This window comes from Xiphias gladius, chromosome 7, assembly GCF_016859285.1.
Source record: "Xiphias gladius isolate SHS-SW01 ecotype Sanya breed wild chromosome 7, ASM1685928v1, whole genome shotgun sequence".
Lineage (NCBI taxonomy): Eukaryota > Metazoa > Chordata > Actinopteri > Istiophoriformes > Xiphiidae > Xiphias > Xiphias gladius.
The window spans coordinates 1,456,551-1,478,595 of NC_053406.1; positions in this window are offsets into that span (position 1 = coordinate 1,456,551).

Here is a 22,045-nt window from a genome sequence, read left to right on the forward strand (position 1 = left end):
GCCTTGTTGATGAGAGAGGTCAGAGGAGAATGGCCAGACTGGTTGGAGCTGACAGAAAGGCTACAGTAACTCACATAACCAACCTTTACAACTGTGGTGAGTAGAAAACAATCTCAGAATGCACAACACATTGAACCTTGAGGCGGATGGGCTACAACAGCAGAAGACCACCGTGGGTTCCACTCCTGTCAGCCACGAACAGAAATCTGAGTCTGCAGTGGGCACAGGCTCACCAAACCTGGACAGTTGAAGAGTAGAAAAATGAAGCCTGGTCTGATGAATCTGGATTTCTGCTGAGGCGATTTGGAAACTACAAAATAGGTTGGTTATTATGACAAAATAGACGTGAAGGTAGAAGTATCTGTGCACATCTAGCCATTACCTTCCTCAGGTGTTAGACTGCAACCTGTTTCTACTCAGGTAGCCTTTATGTAACTGGTGAAACAGATTTATTTTGAGATTTTAGGACAAATGGTCTTTTCACAACATTTCATATAACCTCACAGATACACTGTGTGTAGAGTCACATTAACTAGTCAGGATATGGCACACATTCATATCATGTACTGTGTTGTAAATACAATATATCTGCCCCCTCCGTTTTCACACTTTGTGTTATGTTTGCAGCAGAGTGCAGCAGTGGAATGGCCCAGTACGTAAATCCTGAGGTGTGTGCAAGAGATGGACTGGTTCTGATAGTGTCGTAAGTGCTATACAGTTAAACAATAGTGCGCAGTGAGGAAGCACCCGTGCTGAGGGTGTCATATATTACAAGAAAGGCAGCCTCCAAACAAATTATGGCCGTGTCTTTGTGTTGTTCTTAGCCCTCCATCTCTCCCTCTCTCTCTTTCCTAGTGTTATATATTTTCACACCTCAGTGAGTCCATTGCGCACACACACATATACACACTCTGCTTGTCTGACTGTCTCCTGTGCCCTCCTCCTCCTCTCTGCTGTTCCTTCTCTCCCTCTTCCTCCTCTACTGCATTTTCCTTCTTATTTCTCTTTCTCATTTCATATCACCCCTCCTCGCTCTCCCTCCCTCTCTCTCCTCCCACTTCTCCCTCCTCTCTCCCCCTCTCTCTTGGGTCATGTTGCAGCAGCTCCAGCAGAAATAATAGGAGCAAAGGCGTGAGGTTGTTATTTGCATAGAAATAGCATGACGCCCCAGGCAGCTTCAGGAGAAGGACACAGAGATCATTTGTCTCAAAATTTTAATGAAAACTTTTGCTGAGACAGAGATTTCTTTCCCTATACACCCCCACCCCCCTCTTTCCTCTCCTTTCCCAATTTCCATTCTTCCTCTGTACCTTCCATACCGTCCGATCATGGCACTCTCTCCTCTCTTCTTCCTTTTCTGTAGTAGCACAGTGTGATGTGAAATTAGATGACACATCAGTATTGTGCCACTTTGCACCACCAACATGTCAGTCTTACTGGTGGTTTGTCAAACAATGCACGATTTATGGAGGACTCAAGATGTGTCTGTGCTGAAGAGGGTTTGTGGATGTTTCAAGCGGGTTAAATGTCTGGTAAAGTGGCTGAAACACACTAACATACACAAACCAACACAAGGTTTGGTTTTATCTTCTGTAGGGACATTTTTGTTAGATGGCCAGAATAATAAGCGCACTTGTTTCTGTCTCACTTTTCTCATTTATATGCACACATGTGCAAACATGTACACAGACTCACAGGAAGAGTCTGACTTCAGAGATTTGTTTTGAGTTGAATAAGTGTTTGCTGATATAACTTTTCTGAAAGTGGACTTTATATTTTTTTTCGGATTTTAAACAGATATTTTACATTTTTTTAAAATTGAAGGCCACATATTTTACACTTTTCCTTATTTGAAGTTTTGATATACATAGGAAGATATATATGTGGTTTTAAGCAACAAAAAACATTGCAATCTAGTTTTAGATATCTCCTCTCTCATACTTCTCTCTGGAGCTCTAGAAAGAACAGGGCATTTTGTGTTGGTCAGCCAATAGAGCCTCTCTTCTGATTGGCCGACCGTTTTCTTTGTGACACATGGCCTGGCCAACCACAGATTGTAGCCTACTACTATAGCTGGGTAATACTCACTAGTAAATGCAAATGGTGATGGTCAGTCAGCCCTAAAATGAGCCGAACAGATGGTCAAATTCTGACTCAAATGCTCCAGCTGGATTTGGTGTGGGGCTATACACCGGAGCCTTGGGCCAGGTTCGGGTGCAAACCTTCGGATAATCTGGCGGTGTTGGGGTGACAGTCTGCCCTGATGTAGCGTCCACATCCAATGCAGGAGTGGTGGAGCCCCTGCCTCCAGCTTCCAGACAGCTTTCCTTGGCTGCTAGACCCCTCTGGGCGGACTGGTATAGCGCCAGTGTGTGTTACGGCTAGCCAGGGGAGTATGCGTTGCCGCAGAATCTGAGACCATAGGGACATCGGGGAGATGGGTGATCAGGCAGTTGGGGGGACCAAGAGTAGAAGACTGCATTTACGGAATATTCTTTGCCTGGGCAGCAGCTATGGTGATAAAGCCATCAAGCAGCTTATCCTTTTTTCAGAGCTCTGACTTATGGTGGTGGATATAATCCTTTAAGTGTGAGTATGCAAGTTTGCAGTACAAGTGTTATTCATAAAACAACACGACTGATAAAACGGGATACTTGAAACAGCAAGATAAAAGTAATCCAGCGACTGGTAGAAGAATAGCGCTAAAAAGATTAAAAACTGAGAGAGATTGTTGGAGAGGCCAAACAAAATACTAATAGGAGTCCTTAATAGAGATCTATCAAAAAGCAAAATAACAAATAAAAAATATAGCTAGATTTCAGGTAAACACTTGGAGAAACCAAATCCTTCAGGGTGGGTCTGGCTGGGCTGTACTAGGGCTTAGCTGACGGCGGTGACATCACAAAGTTAAGGAAGCCTCCAGACGCCTCCTTTTAAGGCACAGTTTCTGAATACGGGCTGTGTGCATTTCTCTGTGGATAGAGCGTTTTGATACTTTCACAGTATTTATATAGCACCTAGACCTGCCTTACAATTAAAAAAGACATGAAAATCTCCCTTTCTACAATATGACACCTTTAATAAAAATCTTAATGTGACAGATTTTCAAGGAAATGTAACAAGAAAATAAATGTATAAAACTGTTGGTAGTGTCCTACTCCGCTTGAACCAACTATCTACTGTTAGTCATTTTCAAATCTCACCTGATATTCTGCAGCTCTGTCTTTGTTTCATTTTGTTGCTTTGGGCAACACAACTCAAGAGTTTAATGACAGAACCACAGCAATACTCAATCTCACCTTTAGATTAGATCAAAAAACTTACTCTCTTATTATTTTTCATTGAACTCCCGAACTAATGGCAAGATTTTTCACTAGGACATCAGAACTCACCTGAGAGCCTGCAGCTCACCTGCCTGTGTGTTTGTATTTCTCAGGCTGCTGGTGACAGGATTTTCAGAATAAAATGATGCCCGACATTAACAAACAAATCAGCTGGACAAGCTGTCGCTTATTTACTTTATAAATAATATTAATGTCTTAATGACCCATATGCAGTAAGAAAGGGGCAGGCAGGCATTAATTAGAAAATAATTCTCCAACTAATTTCAAAGAAGATACATGTTTGGATTGATTACAAAACATTCTTGTAAACTAAGCTCAGCTGTTACTTACAGCTCAGTTCTTCTTTAACAAGGACCTGATGTAATTTGCTTTGGGAGGCATTTTCACTTCTCAAATTAGCTCACAACCACTGAAATGTAAATATAATATTAACTGATGTTGATTTTTTCAAGTGAAAACAGTTTCAATTCTGTGAAATTTGAAATCTTTAAACTTTAATACTCACCATTTCCGATTCACCACTGCTCATCACCAACTCCATCACTGCCACTGCTGGGCTGCAGCTGGTCAACAATATGTAATGCAGTTTGAAGCTGAGGGTTGCCAGATCATAGTCGAGTATCCCCCATATCCCAGTCTTTCACTCTTTATCATAATAACCACTGCTTTGCAGAAAACACACAAATCTGGCAACTCATACTTGCTGTATGGATCTTATCGGTAACACAGAGGGGAATTAAAATAGCAAGATCATTTGAGATGATACAGTATATTGGTAGGCACAATTCAGCAAAACCTTGAGATTGGTAGAGACATATCGCTACTGTCCATACCCTAATCTGTACCCATGGACAAACAAAGACACAAACACACACACACACATGCACGCACGCACACACACGTGCACACACGTGCACTCAAAGAAAAACAGAACTTGAAACAGAATTTCATCCAGTTTTTTGTTCTCTTCTTGTTGAACTTCAAGTTATACTGTATGACTGTATGATCAAATTTATATTTGTATTTACAGTGTATAAGTAGGTTTCAAAAAATATATAAATTGTAATTATGACTAAAACACTTATGAAAATTTTGCTGAGTCAGTAATTTTTGACAATATCATTCCAGATATATTTACAAATAAAAAATCAAAAGTAATAAACAAATAATTACGGTGACTGACTTCCACATCAAATTTAATTTTCTGTGTTTTTCAGTAGATTATTATTGAAAATACTGAACGCTGAAAATTTCAATATGAATCTTATATACCACATTCATATTTTTGTGAAAAATACAAAAACATCATACAATCATTTTAACTTCAGCATAATAAATAGCATAATAAATCCGTGCATCAACAAGCAGATCAATGCAATGTAGTTTAATTCAAAAGATAAAGTATATGCTGACTGTGCTACAGGATAAAAGCATTGGTGTTTTTCATTAATCAGTAACAGACTGCTCTTTCGTGTGAATATCAGCTTATCACCGTGATTACCAGACTTGATTTTGTTCATGATGGACTGAAGAAGATTAGCTTCCCAGAGGTTTTCATGTTTTTAGTGGAATTTAGGTAAATATAATTGATTGGGAAGCACGTACACCCTCAGTGAGGTCATTAGTCTCTGGAAATGGACTGTTGATGAGAACAAAACACCATTGAGAAAAAGAGTTCAGCAATGTATTTGCTCTTACATCCTGAGGAGGGATATGGTGGTGAGTACACGATTTTAAGACACTGCAGAATGAAATTTAAGCATCTTGTGAGAGAACCACAAATATGTATCACCGTTAACGGTATAGAAAAGCAGACTTATAAAACTGACTGTGGTTATGTCTTGGCTGAGTGTATAAAAAGTCTACATCACTGTATTTACACATAACTGCATTCCCTCCCCTCTTGCCCTTGGTAAGGCTGGTGTGACTGCTCTGCTGCTGAGCTGTATGGCTTGGCCTGGGCAGGGAGGCTCGGTGTTGGCTCGGTGCTGGGTGTTTGACTGGCTGCTCCACTGATGTGCTCAGACAAGTCGTGGGGTTTGGTGCCAGGCCGGATGCCAATGAGGGTTACACCGATATATGAAGCCGATATTAGACTAATATTACATTACATATTGGATATTGGCCATTTGTAGTCTTTTACCAAGTTCCTTGTTTAATTTACTACTGTGGGTACTAGTGGTTTAAAAATAATTATGTTTTTTTTGTTTGGGTGTCCCAAACAAAAGTCTAGGTCATCAGTTCTATCAGTTGTGGTGAAAATGTACTCACTGAAGTAATTGTTGATATCTGGGAACAATGCAACAGGGCTAAAAATCAAACTAATAATGTAAGAAATATGAGACAGCAAAGCCAACAATTGATTGAGGATACAGAAAACTAGTAGTTCCTGACTTCTTTTTGTCTGACATAACCCCACAGCCCAGCTCGCTGACTACAAGTACCTCTTCATCAATGCAACCCAGATTTTAAACTGGTAGTTTTTAAAACCATTAATCATATAAAAGTGAATGTTATTACGATACACTCGCCAAGCACTTTATTAGGAACACCTATATGCCTGTTTATTCATGCAATCAACCAATCATGTGGCAGCAGTGAAATGTATAAAATCATGCAGAAACAGGTCAGGAGCTTTGGTTAAAGTTCACATCAAACATAAGAATGGGCCAAAAAAATGTGATCTCAGTGATTTTGACCGTGGCATGATGGTTGGTGCCACAGTGTTTTCCAGCATTTCCAACAGCATCCGAAATGACTTATAAAGCATGAACAGAGTGTGGCACAGTTTTGTTGCAGCGGAGACAGATGAAAGTAGTAACATCACAAACAAGCCACAACTCTCAGTCATGCTACGGTATTTACAGTAATGTTGAACGGGTGAAGGTGGCTTTTTTGGGCTTTAATGATGTTAATGATGACAGAAAAGCCTGTTCAGTGAAGCACATCCATAAAGTCAATCCTTCCTTCTGTACCATTCAGTCTCAAAAGTACAAACGATTTTCTGTCCCTTCCTTGATTGAAGATCCTCTATGTCAGGTGTTGGTCTCTTGTCACTTAGACGTTGATGCTTTTCTTCAAGAGAAAGCCATTAAAATTGTTTTTACTTTGATATCAGTGTCACTTTTTTGGTGGGCCCAGTCAAACTTGCTGGACAATAAAGGACAAAGCAAGAGGGTGTGTGAGTATCAACTCACAAAGCACCATAAATGTTAAAGTGCAGCGCTGGCATGGTACAGTAATGCTTAAAGACAGTGTAACAATCTGCCTGTTTACGTAAATATTCGATAATATAGGAACTGAATGCACATTTCCTTGAGATTACATTGTAGGGGAAGGCAGAACAAGTCTCTGCCTGCCTTGTGATGGAAATGGCTACCTTACCTGGTGCAGACCAGCCATGGGGCTTACACAATGGGGCCCTTCAGGCAGTCATAGAAAATGTGTATGGCATGCGCAGAGAGGCCTCTTTGCCGAACCGAATTACTGAGAGACTGAAGAAGGGCCAGCCCCACCTGCATGCCCCTGCCAACACAACAACCGTTCTCACCACCAGGCCAACTAGTGGTTAGCTAAGCGCAACAAATACAAAACACATATGAATGATTGTACCTGTGCGGTGTGTATCTTAAAAACAGGAATTGAAGGCAATGTCAAGCAACAGTTGAATTTATGGATATGTTTTAATTATTTAAATTAGTCCAAACATGAAGCTCCAAAAACTCTGCGCAGCACCACCATTTGATGGGGCCAGACCCCACCTGCCCCTAATGTAAAGATGCTCCTGTTTATTGATCTTCTCATTTAACTCTCATTAAGAAAGCAAAAGTATTATTTAAGAGAATGCTGACATGTAAAACAATTTCAGTAGCAGAGTTTTAGTTTTACTTGATGTCTTAATACTGTTTCAAGCGCAATTCAAAACACAATCTTTTCATGGAAACATAGAATAGTTGTTCTTTGGCAAGTCGGAAAGTTTGAACTTATACCAATTGTAATTTAGTTTTTCAGTTAGCATTAAGAGTACTGGACGTAATAAAGGTAGAGAGCGTCTTGCATGTTAGCTGTTTCACTGAGCTTATTTAGTCAACATGGCTCCGTCCGCTGAGGTTTAACTCCATCAATGAAATAATTTCAGCCCTGCCTCTGGGAAATGTTTGTGTAACGAAAACTCCAATCTGCTCCCCTTGATTGTCAGACACAAAAGCTCCCACACTCACGTTTATGCACTCTATCACCCACCTTCACCCCCCTGTGGTGCGCGTAAAGGATGCACTCCCTGCACAGCTGCCACCAAGCGGGAGAGTGGGTGGGTGGTGCAGGATGACCGCAGACGGCGAGGGCCATCAGGCCATCTCACTGACACTCCAACACCTCTTTCCTCCACCTCCACCTCCGTTACCCCACCCACACAACTTATCCAACTCCGCCCTCTTGACCGACACTTCACTGGGGTGCCATGCTGCGGGGGTGCTTCAGGGCGCAGCAGGATGTTGGTGGTGATGACGGTGGCGGTTAGGGGAGCATGTCGACATTCTCTCCAGCCTGCACCTGGGAGAAGAAGGAGGGAGGAATTGGGAAAAAAATGATCCATTTCATTAACAAACACATCACAGTCATCTTGATCTGGTTATCTGGTTATATTATAGAGTTCCACTCAGCCGAGAGCAAACTGGGAGGGAAAAGAGACCTCCCAGTGTGAGGGTGGGGCGCTGGGTGGGAGGAGGCAGTGGCGAGGTAAAGAAGAGGTCTGTATTAATCCTCATAAACACAAGCTGGCCTCCCACCTCTCTTCTAGAATATTAATCGAGTTTCTGACAAGGAGAGGAAGTGTGTATGCGTCTGTGTGAGAGGGAGAGTAGGAGAGTGACAATCAGAGTTTCCTCGCTTTCCATGTGTATGCATGGGTGCGTCTGTTTGTGTGTAAAGGTGGGGATCATACCGGCATGCCTAAGTCTTTTCTGTTTGCTATCTCTCTCTAGCATCTGCAAGCATGAATCTGTGTGTGTTTGTGTGTGTGTGTGTGTGTGTCTCAGTCTCATATGTCCACCAATCCAAGGTGACCGTGTTGGCTGACGCCTGAGGGTCCCCGGAGCGCCACTGACAGCTTTTGGTGCAAGGCAGAGATTTGTAGCCTCACCTCCTCCTCCTCCTCCCCCTCCCACCAGTACCCATAGCCCACCAGGGCCATAAACCACCCCCACCCCCTCCAGGAGTGATGGCTAAAGAGGTTAAAACAAAAGAGGTGAGAGACGAGAGGTGGGTTGGTTACAAAGATGCTCCCCCCATTTGGGACAGAGAGCCTGATGGATGGGGATGGGAGAGAGGGAGGCAAATCTGACCTTGAAGGTCAAAGGTCAAGGGTTGAAGCTGGGGAAAAGCAAATGAGTTCAGTGGCCTCAATGCCATTTTTTATGGAGCTGCTGACGCTTCTCATAACACACATATATAAGCATTTCACATGGAGATGCACAGACACACACACAAGGCATTTCTATCATTGCTGTGCTGATGTGCACGAATGTCATACATATTTACTAAAAGCATGCCATACAGTCTAAGCTCACTTTACCGCAGTTTGTCCACCCATAGGCTTCAGCTGACTTTCATCATACTCCTCCTCTCTGCTGATATTCACCAATTTTCATATTTATTGTCATCAGGAGATCCTATCATTTACTGCCTTAAATCCTCTCAATCCTGCCATTCTGCTTATTTGGAATAATGGTCTCATTCATTTCAAGCCACAGCAATATACCGAGAGCAAATACCTGTAAACACACAATGTCTGTATGTTTTAATATGCACATTTCTGTCCAGTTGTGTACTGATGGTCTTCTTGTTTCCCACTGTGACACCATGCGAAGGCTGAGCCTGAGCTGCATGCAGCACAGCTCCTTGCAGGGCTGGTTGTCTGCATGCACTTAAGTCTGTGTGTTTGTGTGTGTGTGTGCGTATGTGTGCGTGCATGTTTTAGCACAAGCGTATGTTGATTTTATTGTACATGGATGTGGCCTTAATGTATTAATGGAACAGGGTGCATGTCCATGAGAACGGCGCTCAATGTGAATGAGTGTTATAGTTAGTGTGTCTAGCTGTAGTGTTTTCAAAAGGGCAATTTCACTCATATTGCCTTACAGTTTGATTGGTTTCTAAATCATATCTAATAAAGTGCACATTTTTCTACAGGCTCCTTCTTTCTAAATGTGTTGATGGAAAAAACTGGGTTAACGGTAAGGGCCAGGTCATATGATGCGCTGTCCAACCACGCAAGTGTTTATACGTGTTCTGAATGGCCACAGTAGAGGGCAGGACTAAAAGCGATCATTCAGATGAGGATAGCAGTACACAGAACAGTGTTTCCTCAAAGGCATTCATGGTGTTACCCTGATTTTTATCCATTAAAAGCTTGTGTGAAGAATTAAAAAAAGGGAGCTTGAGAGAGAAGTTCCCCACCTACTTTCACACCTCTGCATGCCTGGGCAATCACTGCGTGAAAGGGGCATGATTGTTATAATACTGATTTTGGAAAGCTGTGTTGGCAGCAGCTAGACCAGTTTATACTCCCATACATCCCGATGATAATGTGAAAAGATGCGACTGGAATTGTCCAATGAAAAATGGCAGAGGACAGAATAAATAAGAAGCTGTTTATATGGTGTAAATCACACTGTTCTCCATGCACGAAAGAGCTTTACTCACTTTTTTAGGAAGTGCTGTATATTTACAGGAATAATTTGTGTTGTAATGTTAACTTTATTGAAAAAAACTTGTATGGAAGTTTGATTTTGAAAAATGATTTTGAAAATATCTTGTCAAAGCCAAGATTAAGGACATATGTGCATATCAAACAAAAGTTTGGCTTTGAATCATATGTTACATCTCGTTTATGATTCCATAATAAAAATGTCAATCATTCATTTATCCATATAAAAACATATATATTTGCAGATTTTAATAAACATTTCACCTGAACAAAATACTGTTGAATAAAAACTGAAATATTTTTGTTGAGTTTGAGTAGTAGCTTTTTCTGCAAAATGTTGTACTGCTACTTCTGTCGAAAAGGATATTTGATCTGATCGTGCTGCCACATGTGTGGATGACCACACAACCACACACAAACATACTTCTTCCCCATGTGTGTGTGGTGCGAGGGTGTCAGCACTCTGGGTCTGCCCTGCATGGGAGGGGGGGGCTGTGCCAGGGAACAGATGGTGGTGGCTGGGTAGGAGGGCAGCAGGGCACAGAGGCAGCGGGCACAGCAAGAACACTGCCGATCCTGTGGCCTTGGCTAGGTGAGAACAAGCAAAATCCTGATGCAGGGTTTTTCTTCTTCACTGGAACAGACATTACATTATTCTTCTGGTAGGAAGAGATGCACCCACAGCACAATGCTGGTGGAAAATAGAAGCCAGCCAGCTGCTTGAGCTTCATGCAAGTTGATCGCAAACATGCTGTCACCACATGGATATTCTTCCATCATGGTTGAATGTCTATTCATTGGTACTGTATATCTAGATTATTGGCTTTTAAATCATAAACATATCAACATGAAACCCTTCCTGACATCTGACTGGATAAACACACCATTCACTGGACATCTGATTTCCTGCTGGAAAGGAGACAGGTTTTCACACACAAATTACAGCATTTGTCATTTGTTCAAATAATAACAGAGTAAAAGTTAACACCAGTTTGAAAAACAATATTTCACTGCCCTCCCCGGTTGAATGTTTCTAGTCTGTTTCTACCCTGACCACAGCCAGCATCACTGATGTGTTTGGTTGGTTGTGGTTGCACCCATAACCACAACCAATAGTGATGTCACAGTGTACTGACACAGCTGGTACATGCCTACATCACTCCAGCAAGTGCAGAAGTTCTGTCAGTGGGGTTAGCAAAAACAAGCTCTTCAGCTGCCGTTAAGTTGTTCTCTTACGCCTCTATGTAATTCTCCTGAAAAGTGACCACAGTACGGCTTCCTAGAGAGAAGACAGTGTCTGATCTTGACATGCTATAGACCAGCAGTTCAAAAACAGAGTGGATGCCATGGCATGGAGCCGCAAGATTTATTTGATCTTTTTCAGTTATTGTACGTGTTTAATAACATTTCACCACATTAAAAAATTTGGTGACATTTACATTAACTACATTTTATGTTACATTATCAAACAAATCAAAACAGAAGAAAAAAATAAATGAATATCAAAATCCTTGTATTAAAAACTCAGTTTAATAGGCAGCTATGCCACATGGTTGCTGCTTGTCATGGTAACACAACATGCTCTCTGGCTCGGGAGTTTTTTGGGAGCTCAGCTGTCAGCAAAATAATGACTGTAAAAAGAAGGGCGACGGCAAGAGATCCAAGAAATGTGGACACATCTCTCTCTGTGACGATTGAATCTGAGCAACCATCAAAACTAAAATCCCCATGCAAAAACTCAAAATTACTTGGCTAACAATTAATGAACAGATTTTGGCTACTGGTGGAAGATGGATAACCATCATTGTTAGCCCAACATCAGATAAGACAAGAAACTGCTTATCAGTGAAGTCAGACCCGTGGGTCCCCACATCTCTCTCCCCATATCAACAGCAGGCTTACATGTCCCATTAAAAGGCCTGCAACCTTTTTCTTGTATTTTTTTTGTTTGTTTGTTTAACACATGAATGTATTTAATTGTTTGGGATAAATATTTAACCGTAAACCTGAGGAGCAGATAATATAATATGATATAATATAACATAATAGTATAATAGTATAATGTTTACAGTGCATCTGTGCAACAGTCAACATTAGCTTCTTCTAACCAATACCAGGATCTTTCTCTTGCCTTAAGTAGTTATGACAATTGTCATCCTGCCGATAGAAGTGACAAATCTAAAAATGCTCAAAGGCAATGACAAACGTCGAACCAATTAGATTCATTGTAAAAGCGAGGTAAGAAAAGGCAATGTCGTTACAGTCTCATACAATTTGTTTGGTTTTGGTGAGTTTCCAGAGGAGGCAGTTACATTATCTGCCACCAGGCAGGCTTTATAATTTGTTATTGGACATATCCCACCTAAAGAGCCTGATATACTCCAAACCGAAAGCAGGCTGGGGACTTCTACACAGTTCTGTACTACACTGGTGTCTGCAGGCATGGATGTGTTCACATGTGTGCAGTTACTGTGCATAAACTGAGCGGTCATAAATTTTGGGCTGAACGTGGAGCCCTGTGGACATGAGGAAATTACCAAATCCGTCGCTCACAGTTTTGTGAGTCACATAAAGTGGGTTGTAGCCTGATGGGTAAATCAGTGTGTTCGCCTGACATGTCAATGGCAAAAATGTTGACAAGACCAAATTAGACAAATGTAGACTGAACAAAGTTTAGAACGCTCAACACACTCTGTCCACATCATTATCAATATTATTAGATGTTGCTTAGAAGGCCTTTAGTTACTAGCTTCCAGTCTTTGTGCTAAGCTAGGCTAAACATATCCCAGACATACAGTGTCTGTGTATGGGACACATAGAGAAGAAATTGATATCAATTTTATATGACTCTTGGTAAGACGGCAAACAAGTGTATTTCTCTAAATGTGTTCCTGTGAAAAATCAGATCACCAGTTACTGATTTTCTATTAATTTACAATGAGAACAATAATAATAATTCAAGATACAATGTTTTTAGGTCACAATGTTTATTGGTGGTCCGATCAGCCACAACATCGGTTTTAATAATCTGGTGTATATATACACCATTTTGCCACAACATTAAAAGCGGTAACTGGTTTTAATCTGATTTTAATGTTGTGGCTGATTGGTATATATGGTCAACACCTGTCACCTGAGGCAGAAAAAGCTAACTGGATTATTACGTAGTAATGCTCATTGTAATCTATCTATAATTATGTATTTTAAAATGTCATCTATTCATTAAACAGCGGCTGCATGAATGGGCTATTTAAATTCATATCATCTTTCCCTTATGGAAACAAACATCTGTAGAATTAAGACCACATAAAGAGGAAAAGTGAAAAATGCCTACAAACCTGCTATCATCTGTCCTCTCATCCTATGAAAACGGAATACAACACACTGCAGTGAAACTAGACGACACAGTTTGTCACGGAGCCTGTCGATAGACAGGAGGGATGGCACATCACCTTGGGACCTCCCTGGGGGGCTTAATATACACAGGCCACCCTGGACATCCACAGATGCCATCAATGATCCCAACCCCCCCTTCTCTATCTCTTGCTGTCACACACACTGATGAAATGTTCTTTAATACCCAATCGACTGTATTGACATCCCCTTGGGTAGCAGGGTCCCCTTGGGGGCGTAAAGTATTGATTTTGTGGGACTGTGGGTCTGTGGTCCCCCAGTGACATGTCCCCAGTCCCGCTGCTATTATTGGGAGATTAGTAGGGCTATTACACCTCCAAGGCCAGATAGACATGACACTGGGAGGAGTGGCAGCCTGATGACCCTCTAAGTGAACTTCTTGGAGGCGAATTAGCTGCTGTCAGGGATTTGAATCAGTGTTCTGAATTTATCCACAAACATCAAAGACACAGTTCTCACCAGTGTTAGGTGTTTCCATGAAACCAACAAGTGAGGAGTAGACGAAGTAAACAAAATGGCTCATGCAGCATTCAGCCATGCCATGTAATTAAATAAAATATAGGCTAAATTAGCTATGCTTATCGCAACGGATGTATGTAAATGCTTGATGACAAGTTTAACCAGATATAAGCACTGTTTAGGCTGAACAGCTGGTTTTAAAGGACAGATCTGGCATTTTTCTATATTTTTATTTTAGTTTGGTTAGCTGACAAGGTGCCCCGAAGGTAGATTCCTGTGTAGTTAATTACAAAAGCTAATTTCAGTTTTCACTTTCGGTTGGACCCAAAGCCAAGCGTTTGAAACAATTAATGTAAAACTTAAGTATATTGATTTATTATTAGTTATTGTGCTGCTTGACAAGATATACCACAATTATCCTGTGTTCCTTTACAACAGGTCCCCAATATATAGTTTCATTTTTAGAAAAGGCTCAGGCTACAAAAACAGCTGGCCACTGTGGTTTTTATCAAATTTTACTCAAACAGGAGCAAATAATGCATTTGCTAGGGACTATTTACACTAGAGGAAAAATATACATTTAGTGCTTTAGTGAGTATTACTGGAATCAGGGCAGTGTGTGTCTGACTGGGTAAAAATAACAAGTACTCCAACCTTAACAATCTTATAGGTCTTTATAGATAAACTTTTAAAAATCACAGTTGAAAAATAAATGACCTTTTTATGATATGACAATGCTATAGTAAATGCTCGGTTAGGTCAAACACACTTCACACTTGATAAAGTTTAAGGGAAGATCATGAATTGGGTCAAAATAAGCAATTCACCAATGTTAGAGCACCTTCATCGTCATGGTTAAAACAAAAAACACGTGATTCAGGTGATAGAGTGATCGTTTCATCGATAGCCAATGAAAAATTGTTGACTGGTCAATGAAACATCATTGACTATTAGATTGACTATCAATTTGAAATGGGAAGCAAACAGCTGTCCATCATGTTAAAGTCTAATGTTTTGTCAACCCATCCATCTCCCCCGAACTCCATACCTATGCAGACTTTGTTGCTTTATAACAACGTCACCTGACTCCCTCCTTTGCTCTTGTCATAATTACAGCGACCGTTAGAGGGCTTTGTCGCTAGAATGTAAACATACCATTTTGTGGCACTTACTGAAAAGGCTGATACCATGACTGCTAGATGTAGCTTAATGATAAAGAGAAACTATATGTTGTAATACGCTGCTTGCGCAAAATTAACTATGGAGTTGTTTTTTATGGGGGGACAGAATAAACTACAGTACGTTTTGTTCATGGTAATGAAGGAACAGTGTGTCTCACTGATGTGTTTTATGGCACAGAGGAATAAGAATAATTCTTATACTTTAAATGGTGACTGGTAAACAGCTATTTTGGTAGTTTGTCAACGACTAGTTTATTTGCCAAATGGGAGATGCCATAGCCATCACAAGTTACCCTCTCAGCTATCAATAAATCCAACTAGGAGGCTGATGTTAACAGTAATTTCAAATTGGAATAGTGAATTATGCTGCAGGAGTGGTTTGAAAAGTTTCTAATGATGATTAAATTTCTCAAGGCACTCAAAGATATGCGATGGGGCATTTGTTTATAACACCTTGGTTCTTGCAGATCCTTAAAATAAATCATCTAACCTTCTGGATGTTTTAAAATGGTCTGAAAAAGTCTGACTGCTTTGCTTCAAACTCACTTGCAGCCCTTGTCCCTCTTCCTTCTGACCTCCCATAAGTTGAGATGGTGTGCTGCAATTCACTGTGGCTCAGCTGAAATGGCGATTATTGGCACAGTGCGCTAGGTTCTGCACCCTGCCCCGTGGAGCCAGGATGACCTCTGAAGGATGGGGGAGTTCAGTGATTGATTAGCTGGCCTGGGATGACTACCACTCCCCCACTGGCTAGGGCATATGGAGCTGCATGTCCTATGGACAGCTGTGTCTGCAACACTCATCCTCACTGTATGTGTGCGTTATCTGTGTGTAAGAGAGAATCCAGCCTTGTTATTCTGTATTGGTCTTTTCAGTTACATGTCCTCCCTAAGCAATGCTGCTCTTCATCCTGTTGTGCTGCTGTGCCATTGAGATGTACAGTAACTAAATTCAGGATTTTAAATGTGGCTGACTGAATTTGTTATAAACACACACACATGCATCTTTGGTACTCAATGGATTTAATTCAATTAAATCCATTGCTTACCAAAGAGCAAAGAAACGTAATTTAAAAAGTGGCAAATAGTCCAAGGCGCAGCAAATGTAATTCAAAAATCTCTTATTAACAGTTTCTAAATACATGAATTACAGCAGTATGTGGACATCCCCATCCACAGCCATACAGTTCTACAGCATACAGTGTCATTTTAGACACTACTGCATTGCAAACTTTGTGTCTGTTTTTGTCCCTCTCCTGTTTCAACATGATAATGCCCCCATGCACAAAGCTAGATGCATAAAGAAATGGTTTTCCGTGTTCGGTGTGGAGGAACTTGACTGGCCTGTACAGAACCATGATCTCAGACCAATCCGACACGTCTGGGATCTTATGGAACTATGACTGTGAGCCAAATCTTATTGCCTCATTGAATGGGATAAATTCCCTGCAGCCAGATTCCAAAATCTTACTGAAATCCTTCCCAGAAGAATGGAGGGTTTAAAGATACTTTTTTCCTTTAATGTAAACTAAAGTAGGTAAGTAGATAAAAATAAAAAAGGTGCCATCTTTGAGGTAGCATGTCACTTGTAAACCTGTGCAGTAATGTGTGTGTAAGAAATACTGTTGTATGTGCACTTTAGACGTTTAAAAATCTTAACAATCAAATTTAGTGGATACCTCTTTTAATGGATACCTAGTCTTTTCATCAGAAAATCGCTTCATCCACACCTACTGGACTGTGTTGTTAACAGCTGGTTCAACAATAAAGTTAATTTTCTGGTGCACAAAGTATGTTGTGGTAAAACTCTTAGACCATAGCAAATAAGGGAAGCACATGGGAGGGATTACTCAAAAGAAAGAAACTTTATTTAAAAGAAATGTATTTTGTTTGACAAATGTAACCAAAATATAAATTCTAACAAATGAGACAGATAGTGAAACTTACTGCCAGGCTAACTAAGGTAATACACTATAAAGAAAATCAAAAACTCCACTTTAACACAAGGGCTGCAAGGGAAAAGGGAGCCTCCAAGCTAACAGAATGGGGTGGGTCTTATATAACCTGGAGACAATGGCTGAATGCCTCCATTTCTTTGATGAGATCCAGCTCCAACCAACCTGCAACATTGAAAGAAAACATACACACATTACAGCAAAAACACCAGGCACATAAGTCCTGGCAGAGGTCCTGGGACCATCACACAGCCCCCCATAAAGACAAGGTCCCAACGTGAGTTCTGGACACAACCATTGTTAATTATTGACTTGATTGTACATATTGATGCATAATATTTAGCTTGTATGCAACTTAAAAAGTCACCTTAAAACTTGCCCACATATTTTCCTCCACCTTGTGGCCTTGCAAGCCATCTCAGCAACTGGTAACATGAAGTAATTTAAGAGAGAGACAGAGTAATCCAAAATGATTAAATATGTAGTCACTGGAATGGGGCTGTGGACAACACATCAGCAACTACAGTATATTGTCCTTTCCTGATATATATAAGGGAAATATAAATATAAAGAGTAAGACCGCAGAAACAAGGACCTAACCACCTAGCAAGCCTTTGATTTGGACAGCACAGTGAGTTCTTAAATGTCAGGGTAAAGGGTAGTGGTCTGTATAAATGACCACAGGCCCTGAATCCACATAAACCTCAAATTGATGCAAAGACCAAGTCAAGGATAAAACTTCTTTTTCTGTTACTGAAAAATTTAACTGCTGCCTGTTATATAATTTTAGAAAAGAAAATCACAGGTCTGTTAATAACAAAATCATCCTCCTGTAGCAGTATCCCACCTGAACCCATGTGACTGTCATGGACCTGCAGTTTAAAAGATCTTATCCTGGGGCAGGCAGGACAGGAACATCAAAAAGTGCTTTGACACTATCAATAGACTGTTGGCGTACGGGGTACCAGGTATACTTTACTTTACCATTCAGAAGTTCTGTCAACGGTGGAACAACAGTAGAAAAATTCCTACAGATGGAATGGTAAATGGACTGCACTTATATATATATATATATATATATATATATATATATATATATAACACTTTTCTAGTCTTATCGATCACTCAAAGTGCTTTACACTTCATGCCACATTCACCCATTCACAGATACACATTCATAATGCACTTTTCTATTCATACACACACACACACACTCATACCGATGATACATTTGGGGCAATTTTGGGTTCAGTATCTTGCCCAAGGACACTTTGACATGTGGATTGGAGGAGCCTGGGATAGAACCACTGACCCTCTGGTTAGTGGACAACCCACGCTTCTTCCTGAGCCACAGTCGCAATAGCCAACTACTGGTCGATAGCCTGCACCAGTTCAAACAAATGTGAGAAAAAATTTGACCGGTTGTCACTGAAAGATTTTTTGGTGTACTAATTATGGAAATAAACTGGCTGAGAGCGCGTACAACTCACTTTGCCATAAGCATGCGTCTTGGGCATACAGCCGGGTACCTGGTGCTCTGGCACATAACTGTCAGCAAATACATAGCACCAGACTTTAAATGAGGATGAGGGCCAATGTAATCGATAATCAAGTCGCCTGGATAGTAGCTTGAATAGGATAAAGAGGGGCATTTTTATTGTTTGATTTGGTTTACCTGTTAACTGAGAAGTGTGGCATGTCTGGATGTAAGCCGCAATATATTGTTTAACATCGTGTCAAAAGAAATGTCTTAGAATGCAATCTTATGTTTTAATAAGACTCATCATGAGAGATGTGCAAGACCAACTCACCCAAATTGATAAACAATTGATAAATAGGACCTCAAATAAAACCCTTGCCATGTGGCACCAATTTTCTCAGCAGTACCTCGTTTTGAATGATGTATCTGTGTTCACAATTTTTCAGCTCATCTGCAGGAAGAAAGGAATGGAACAGCTCTTTGCTCAATCACCAACTCAGTATGCAAGACAGACAAAGCAGAGTTTGACAGACACAATACAAACAATTCTGTGGCACCATCCCCAGACTTGGGATGCTCTGAGGTGTCTGGACTGTGACTTTATCACTTCAGGATACTGCTTGTTATCTTCATCATAGCCATCACAACCAAGCAATACAGAGACAACTAGTGAACATGCTGGCTGATTGTCATTCACTATAAGTTGGGGTTCAGCATTTTGTCCAAGGACACTTTAACATGCAGACTGGAGGAGCCGGGGATTGAACCACCAACCTTCCAGTTAGTGGACGACCTGCTCTACCTCCTGAGCCAGAGCCACAGTTTACTGCTTTGATAAACCTCAGGGGATTCATTCATAGTCCTTCAGTACGACAGACTTAACATTGGCATATTCACTACTGTCACTTGTGCTCAACGGAGAAAAAGTCTACCGAGCATGCCCAGCCAAGCCGTTCTGAAGCAAAACATGTGCAGTCCGACTCAGCCCAGCCACTCATGTCTGTAATGTGTTTAAATAAAGTAAAAAAAAAGTTTCAGCATCTTACTTATTAAATTGAGGCACCAAGCACAAAGTACTCAAAATATCAAGTGAATTCTCATTGCCGAAGGTTGATTCTTCATGAAGAGGCATTGGACATTTTACCTTCCTTGTTAAACTCTAAATCAAATTTAGGCCTTTCTGTTTGCTGCCTAATTTTTTCCAATGCCAATACTAATATAACATTTTTGTACTCTTTCCAATGGAAATCTTTTTTTCTTTTTCCTTTAGACAAAGAAGCCTCAGTCAGATTATCAGAAGTAGCCAGTGTTTGTGGGGTCTCAAAACTTCCATATCATACAAATTTGCTTTTACAATAGTCTTAACATTTTCTTTTCTTTCTTTCTTTCTTTCTTTAGTCACCAACACATATTTTATAATGATGGGCAACCTTTAACAATTGATCTTTCGTACACTGATCTACAAATGCCTATGACCAACCTTTAATAAAGTCATCTAGCCCCGCCACGAGTAACAATAAATTACCAATGCACAAACAACAACCACGCTAAACAAGACTAGGTCAAAACCAGGTATATGGCTGGACCGTCCTTTATCTTTTCGCTTCTCTCCTACTCTCTTTGCTCACATATACAGTTATTTAATACAACTGAATTCCCAACAAACCTGTTCTCATTTACATGTTTTTTTTTTCTTCTGTCAGGCAACAGAGCAAGTATGAAATAGTGACTGATACGTTGAAAATTAAGACCAGCTTAAGCTTGAGCTTCCAAACTGTTACCAAGCTGCTGCAGCCTCACGCTTACAGGACAATACTGACGACTCTCTTCTACTGAAAGTAGATAAAGTTTTTCCAAAAAACCACTAGATTTGTCGCTTGGTGCTTTTATGAGGAAAAGTTGCTAAAGGGTTGTGGGAAGTCAGTAAATCTAGCAACAAAGGTGCTGAGTTTGCAACACTGCCTGTAAATAGCCGCCCAATGATGCAATAGAAACACGCAAGAAAACTTTCCACCTTAGAATGTTGCTGGCAGCTGCCTTTAAGTGGCACAGTAACTTAAACTATTTTTTCTACCTAGCTAACGTTAGCTAGTACATCCTTTCATTCATCATTCACTCTTCTGATTATTTGAAGAAAGAATTACATAGCCAGCCTTTTAAACTTGGGACAGCTTATGCTGCATCCCCAATTCCTGCAGGAAATGAAAGCTTGCTTAGCTATGTTTTCATAGCGTAGCCTATTAGATGAGCTTTGACCTCTATGCAGCTTCATTTGTTTGGCACAAATAATTAAATGAAATCATTCAAAACACAAACTACTTGTGTTCATTTGCCTATACAGTCCTGGTTGAAATTATTGCCACCCATAAATTTAAAGCACAGAATTCAGTATATATTCAGAAATAACTGCAAATTAACCACCTTTGTGTAATCACAATATTTTAATAAAATTTGAAAGGTTGCCTACAAAAAGAAATAAAAAAACAAAACAAAACTTGGTTAACAGTGAAATAATACAAACACAAAAAGTACCCCACAGACACAATTATACAAGTACCCCAGACACAATTATCGGCATCATACCAGCCGACAGGTACTAGGGTACCTGTCGGCTGGTAGTTTCTGCCACTCTTTCATTACTATGCGCTCAAGCTCTTTTAAGTTTACAGGAGTCCTTTTTGCAGTGGCAGATTTCAGCTCCCTCCAAAGGTTTTCACTGGGATTTAGGTCAGGACTCATTGCTTGCCAGTTTAAAACAGTCCATCTATTCCTTTTCAGTCTCTCTGTTGTGCTGCTGGACGTGTGCTTTGGGTTGGTGTCCTGCTGAAACACCCAAGACCTTTGCCACAAACCTAGTTTTCTGACACTGGGCAACAAATTTTGCTCTAAGATGCCTTGGTAATCTTCTGATTTCATCATTCCTTTGATACATTCAATGCCTCCAGTATGAGACGCAGCAAAGCAGCAGTCATTGTTCTTCAGTAACTTTGGACAATTTATTAATTATTCTCATTATAAAAAAATAAGGTCAATTTGCTTTAATTTCCGAAGATATTCTAAATTCAGGGGTGCAAATAATTTCAACCAGGACTGTGTTGCTTAATGCCACGCTAATTACAACCTACTACATCCATGGTATCCTCTAATACTACTTAGCTAGATGTTTGGCTGACTACTATGTTATATTCTCAACATGATGAAACTATTCATAAACTCAGTCTAACATTTCATTCTTTGTTCAGTTATAGTTGACTAACATATGTAAACTTGCCACTGTAGGAAGAGTGATTACATAACCTTTGAAATGAGCCACAACTTAACCATGCGCCTGCATGCATGCGCGTGCATCATAGGTGCACTCCTGTAATCAAACAAATAGCACTACAAATGATCTGTATATGTTTCCTGGCTGCAAAGAAGACACTATATACCACATATATAATACATGTACATATGTGTATAAGAATGTTTCTTTTATATTTTGTTTTATCTTTTGAATCTATATGT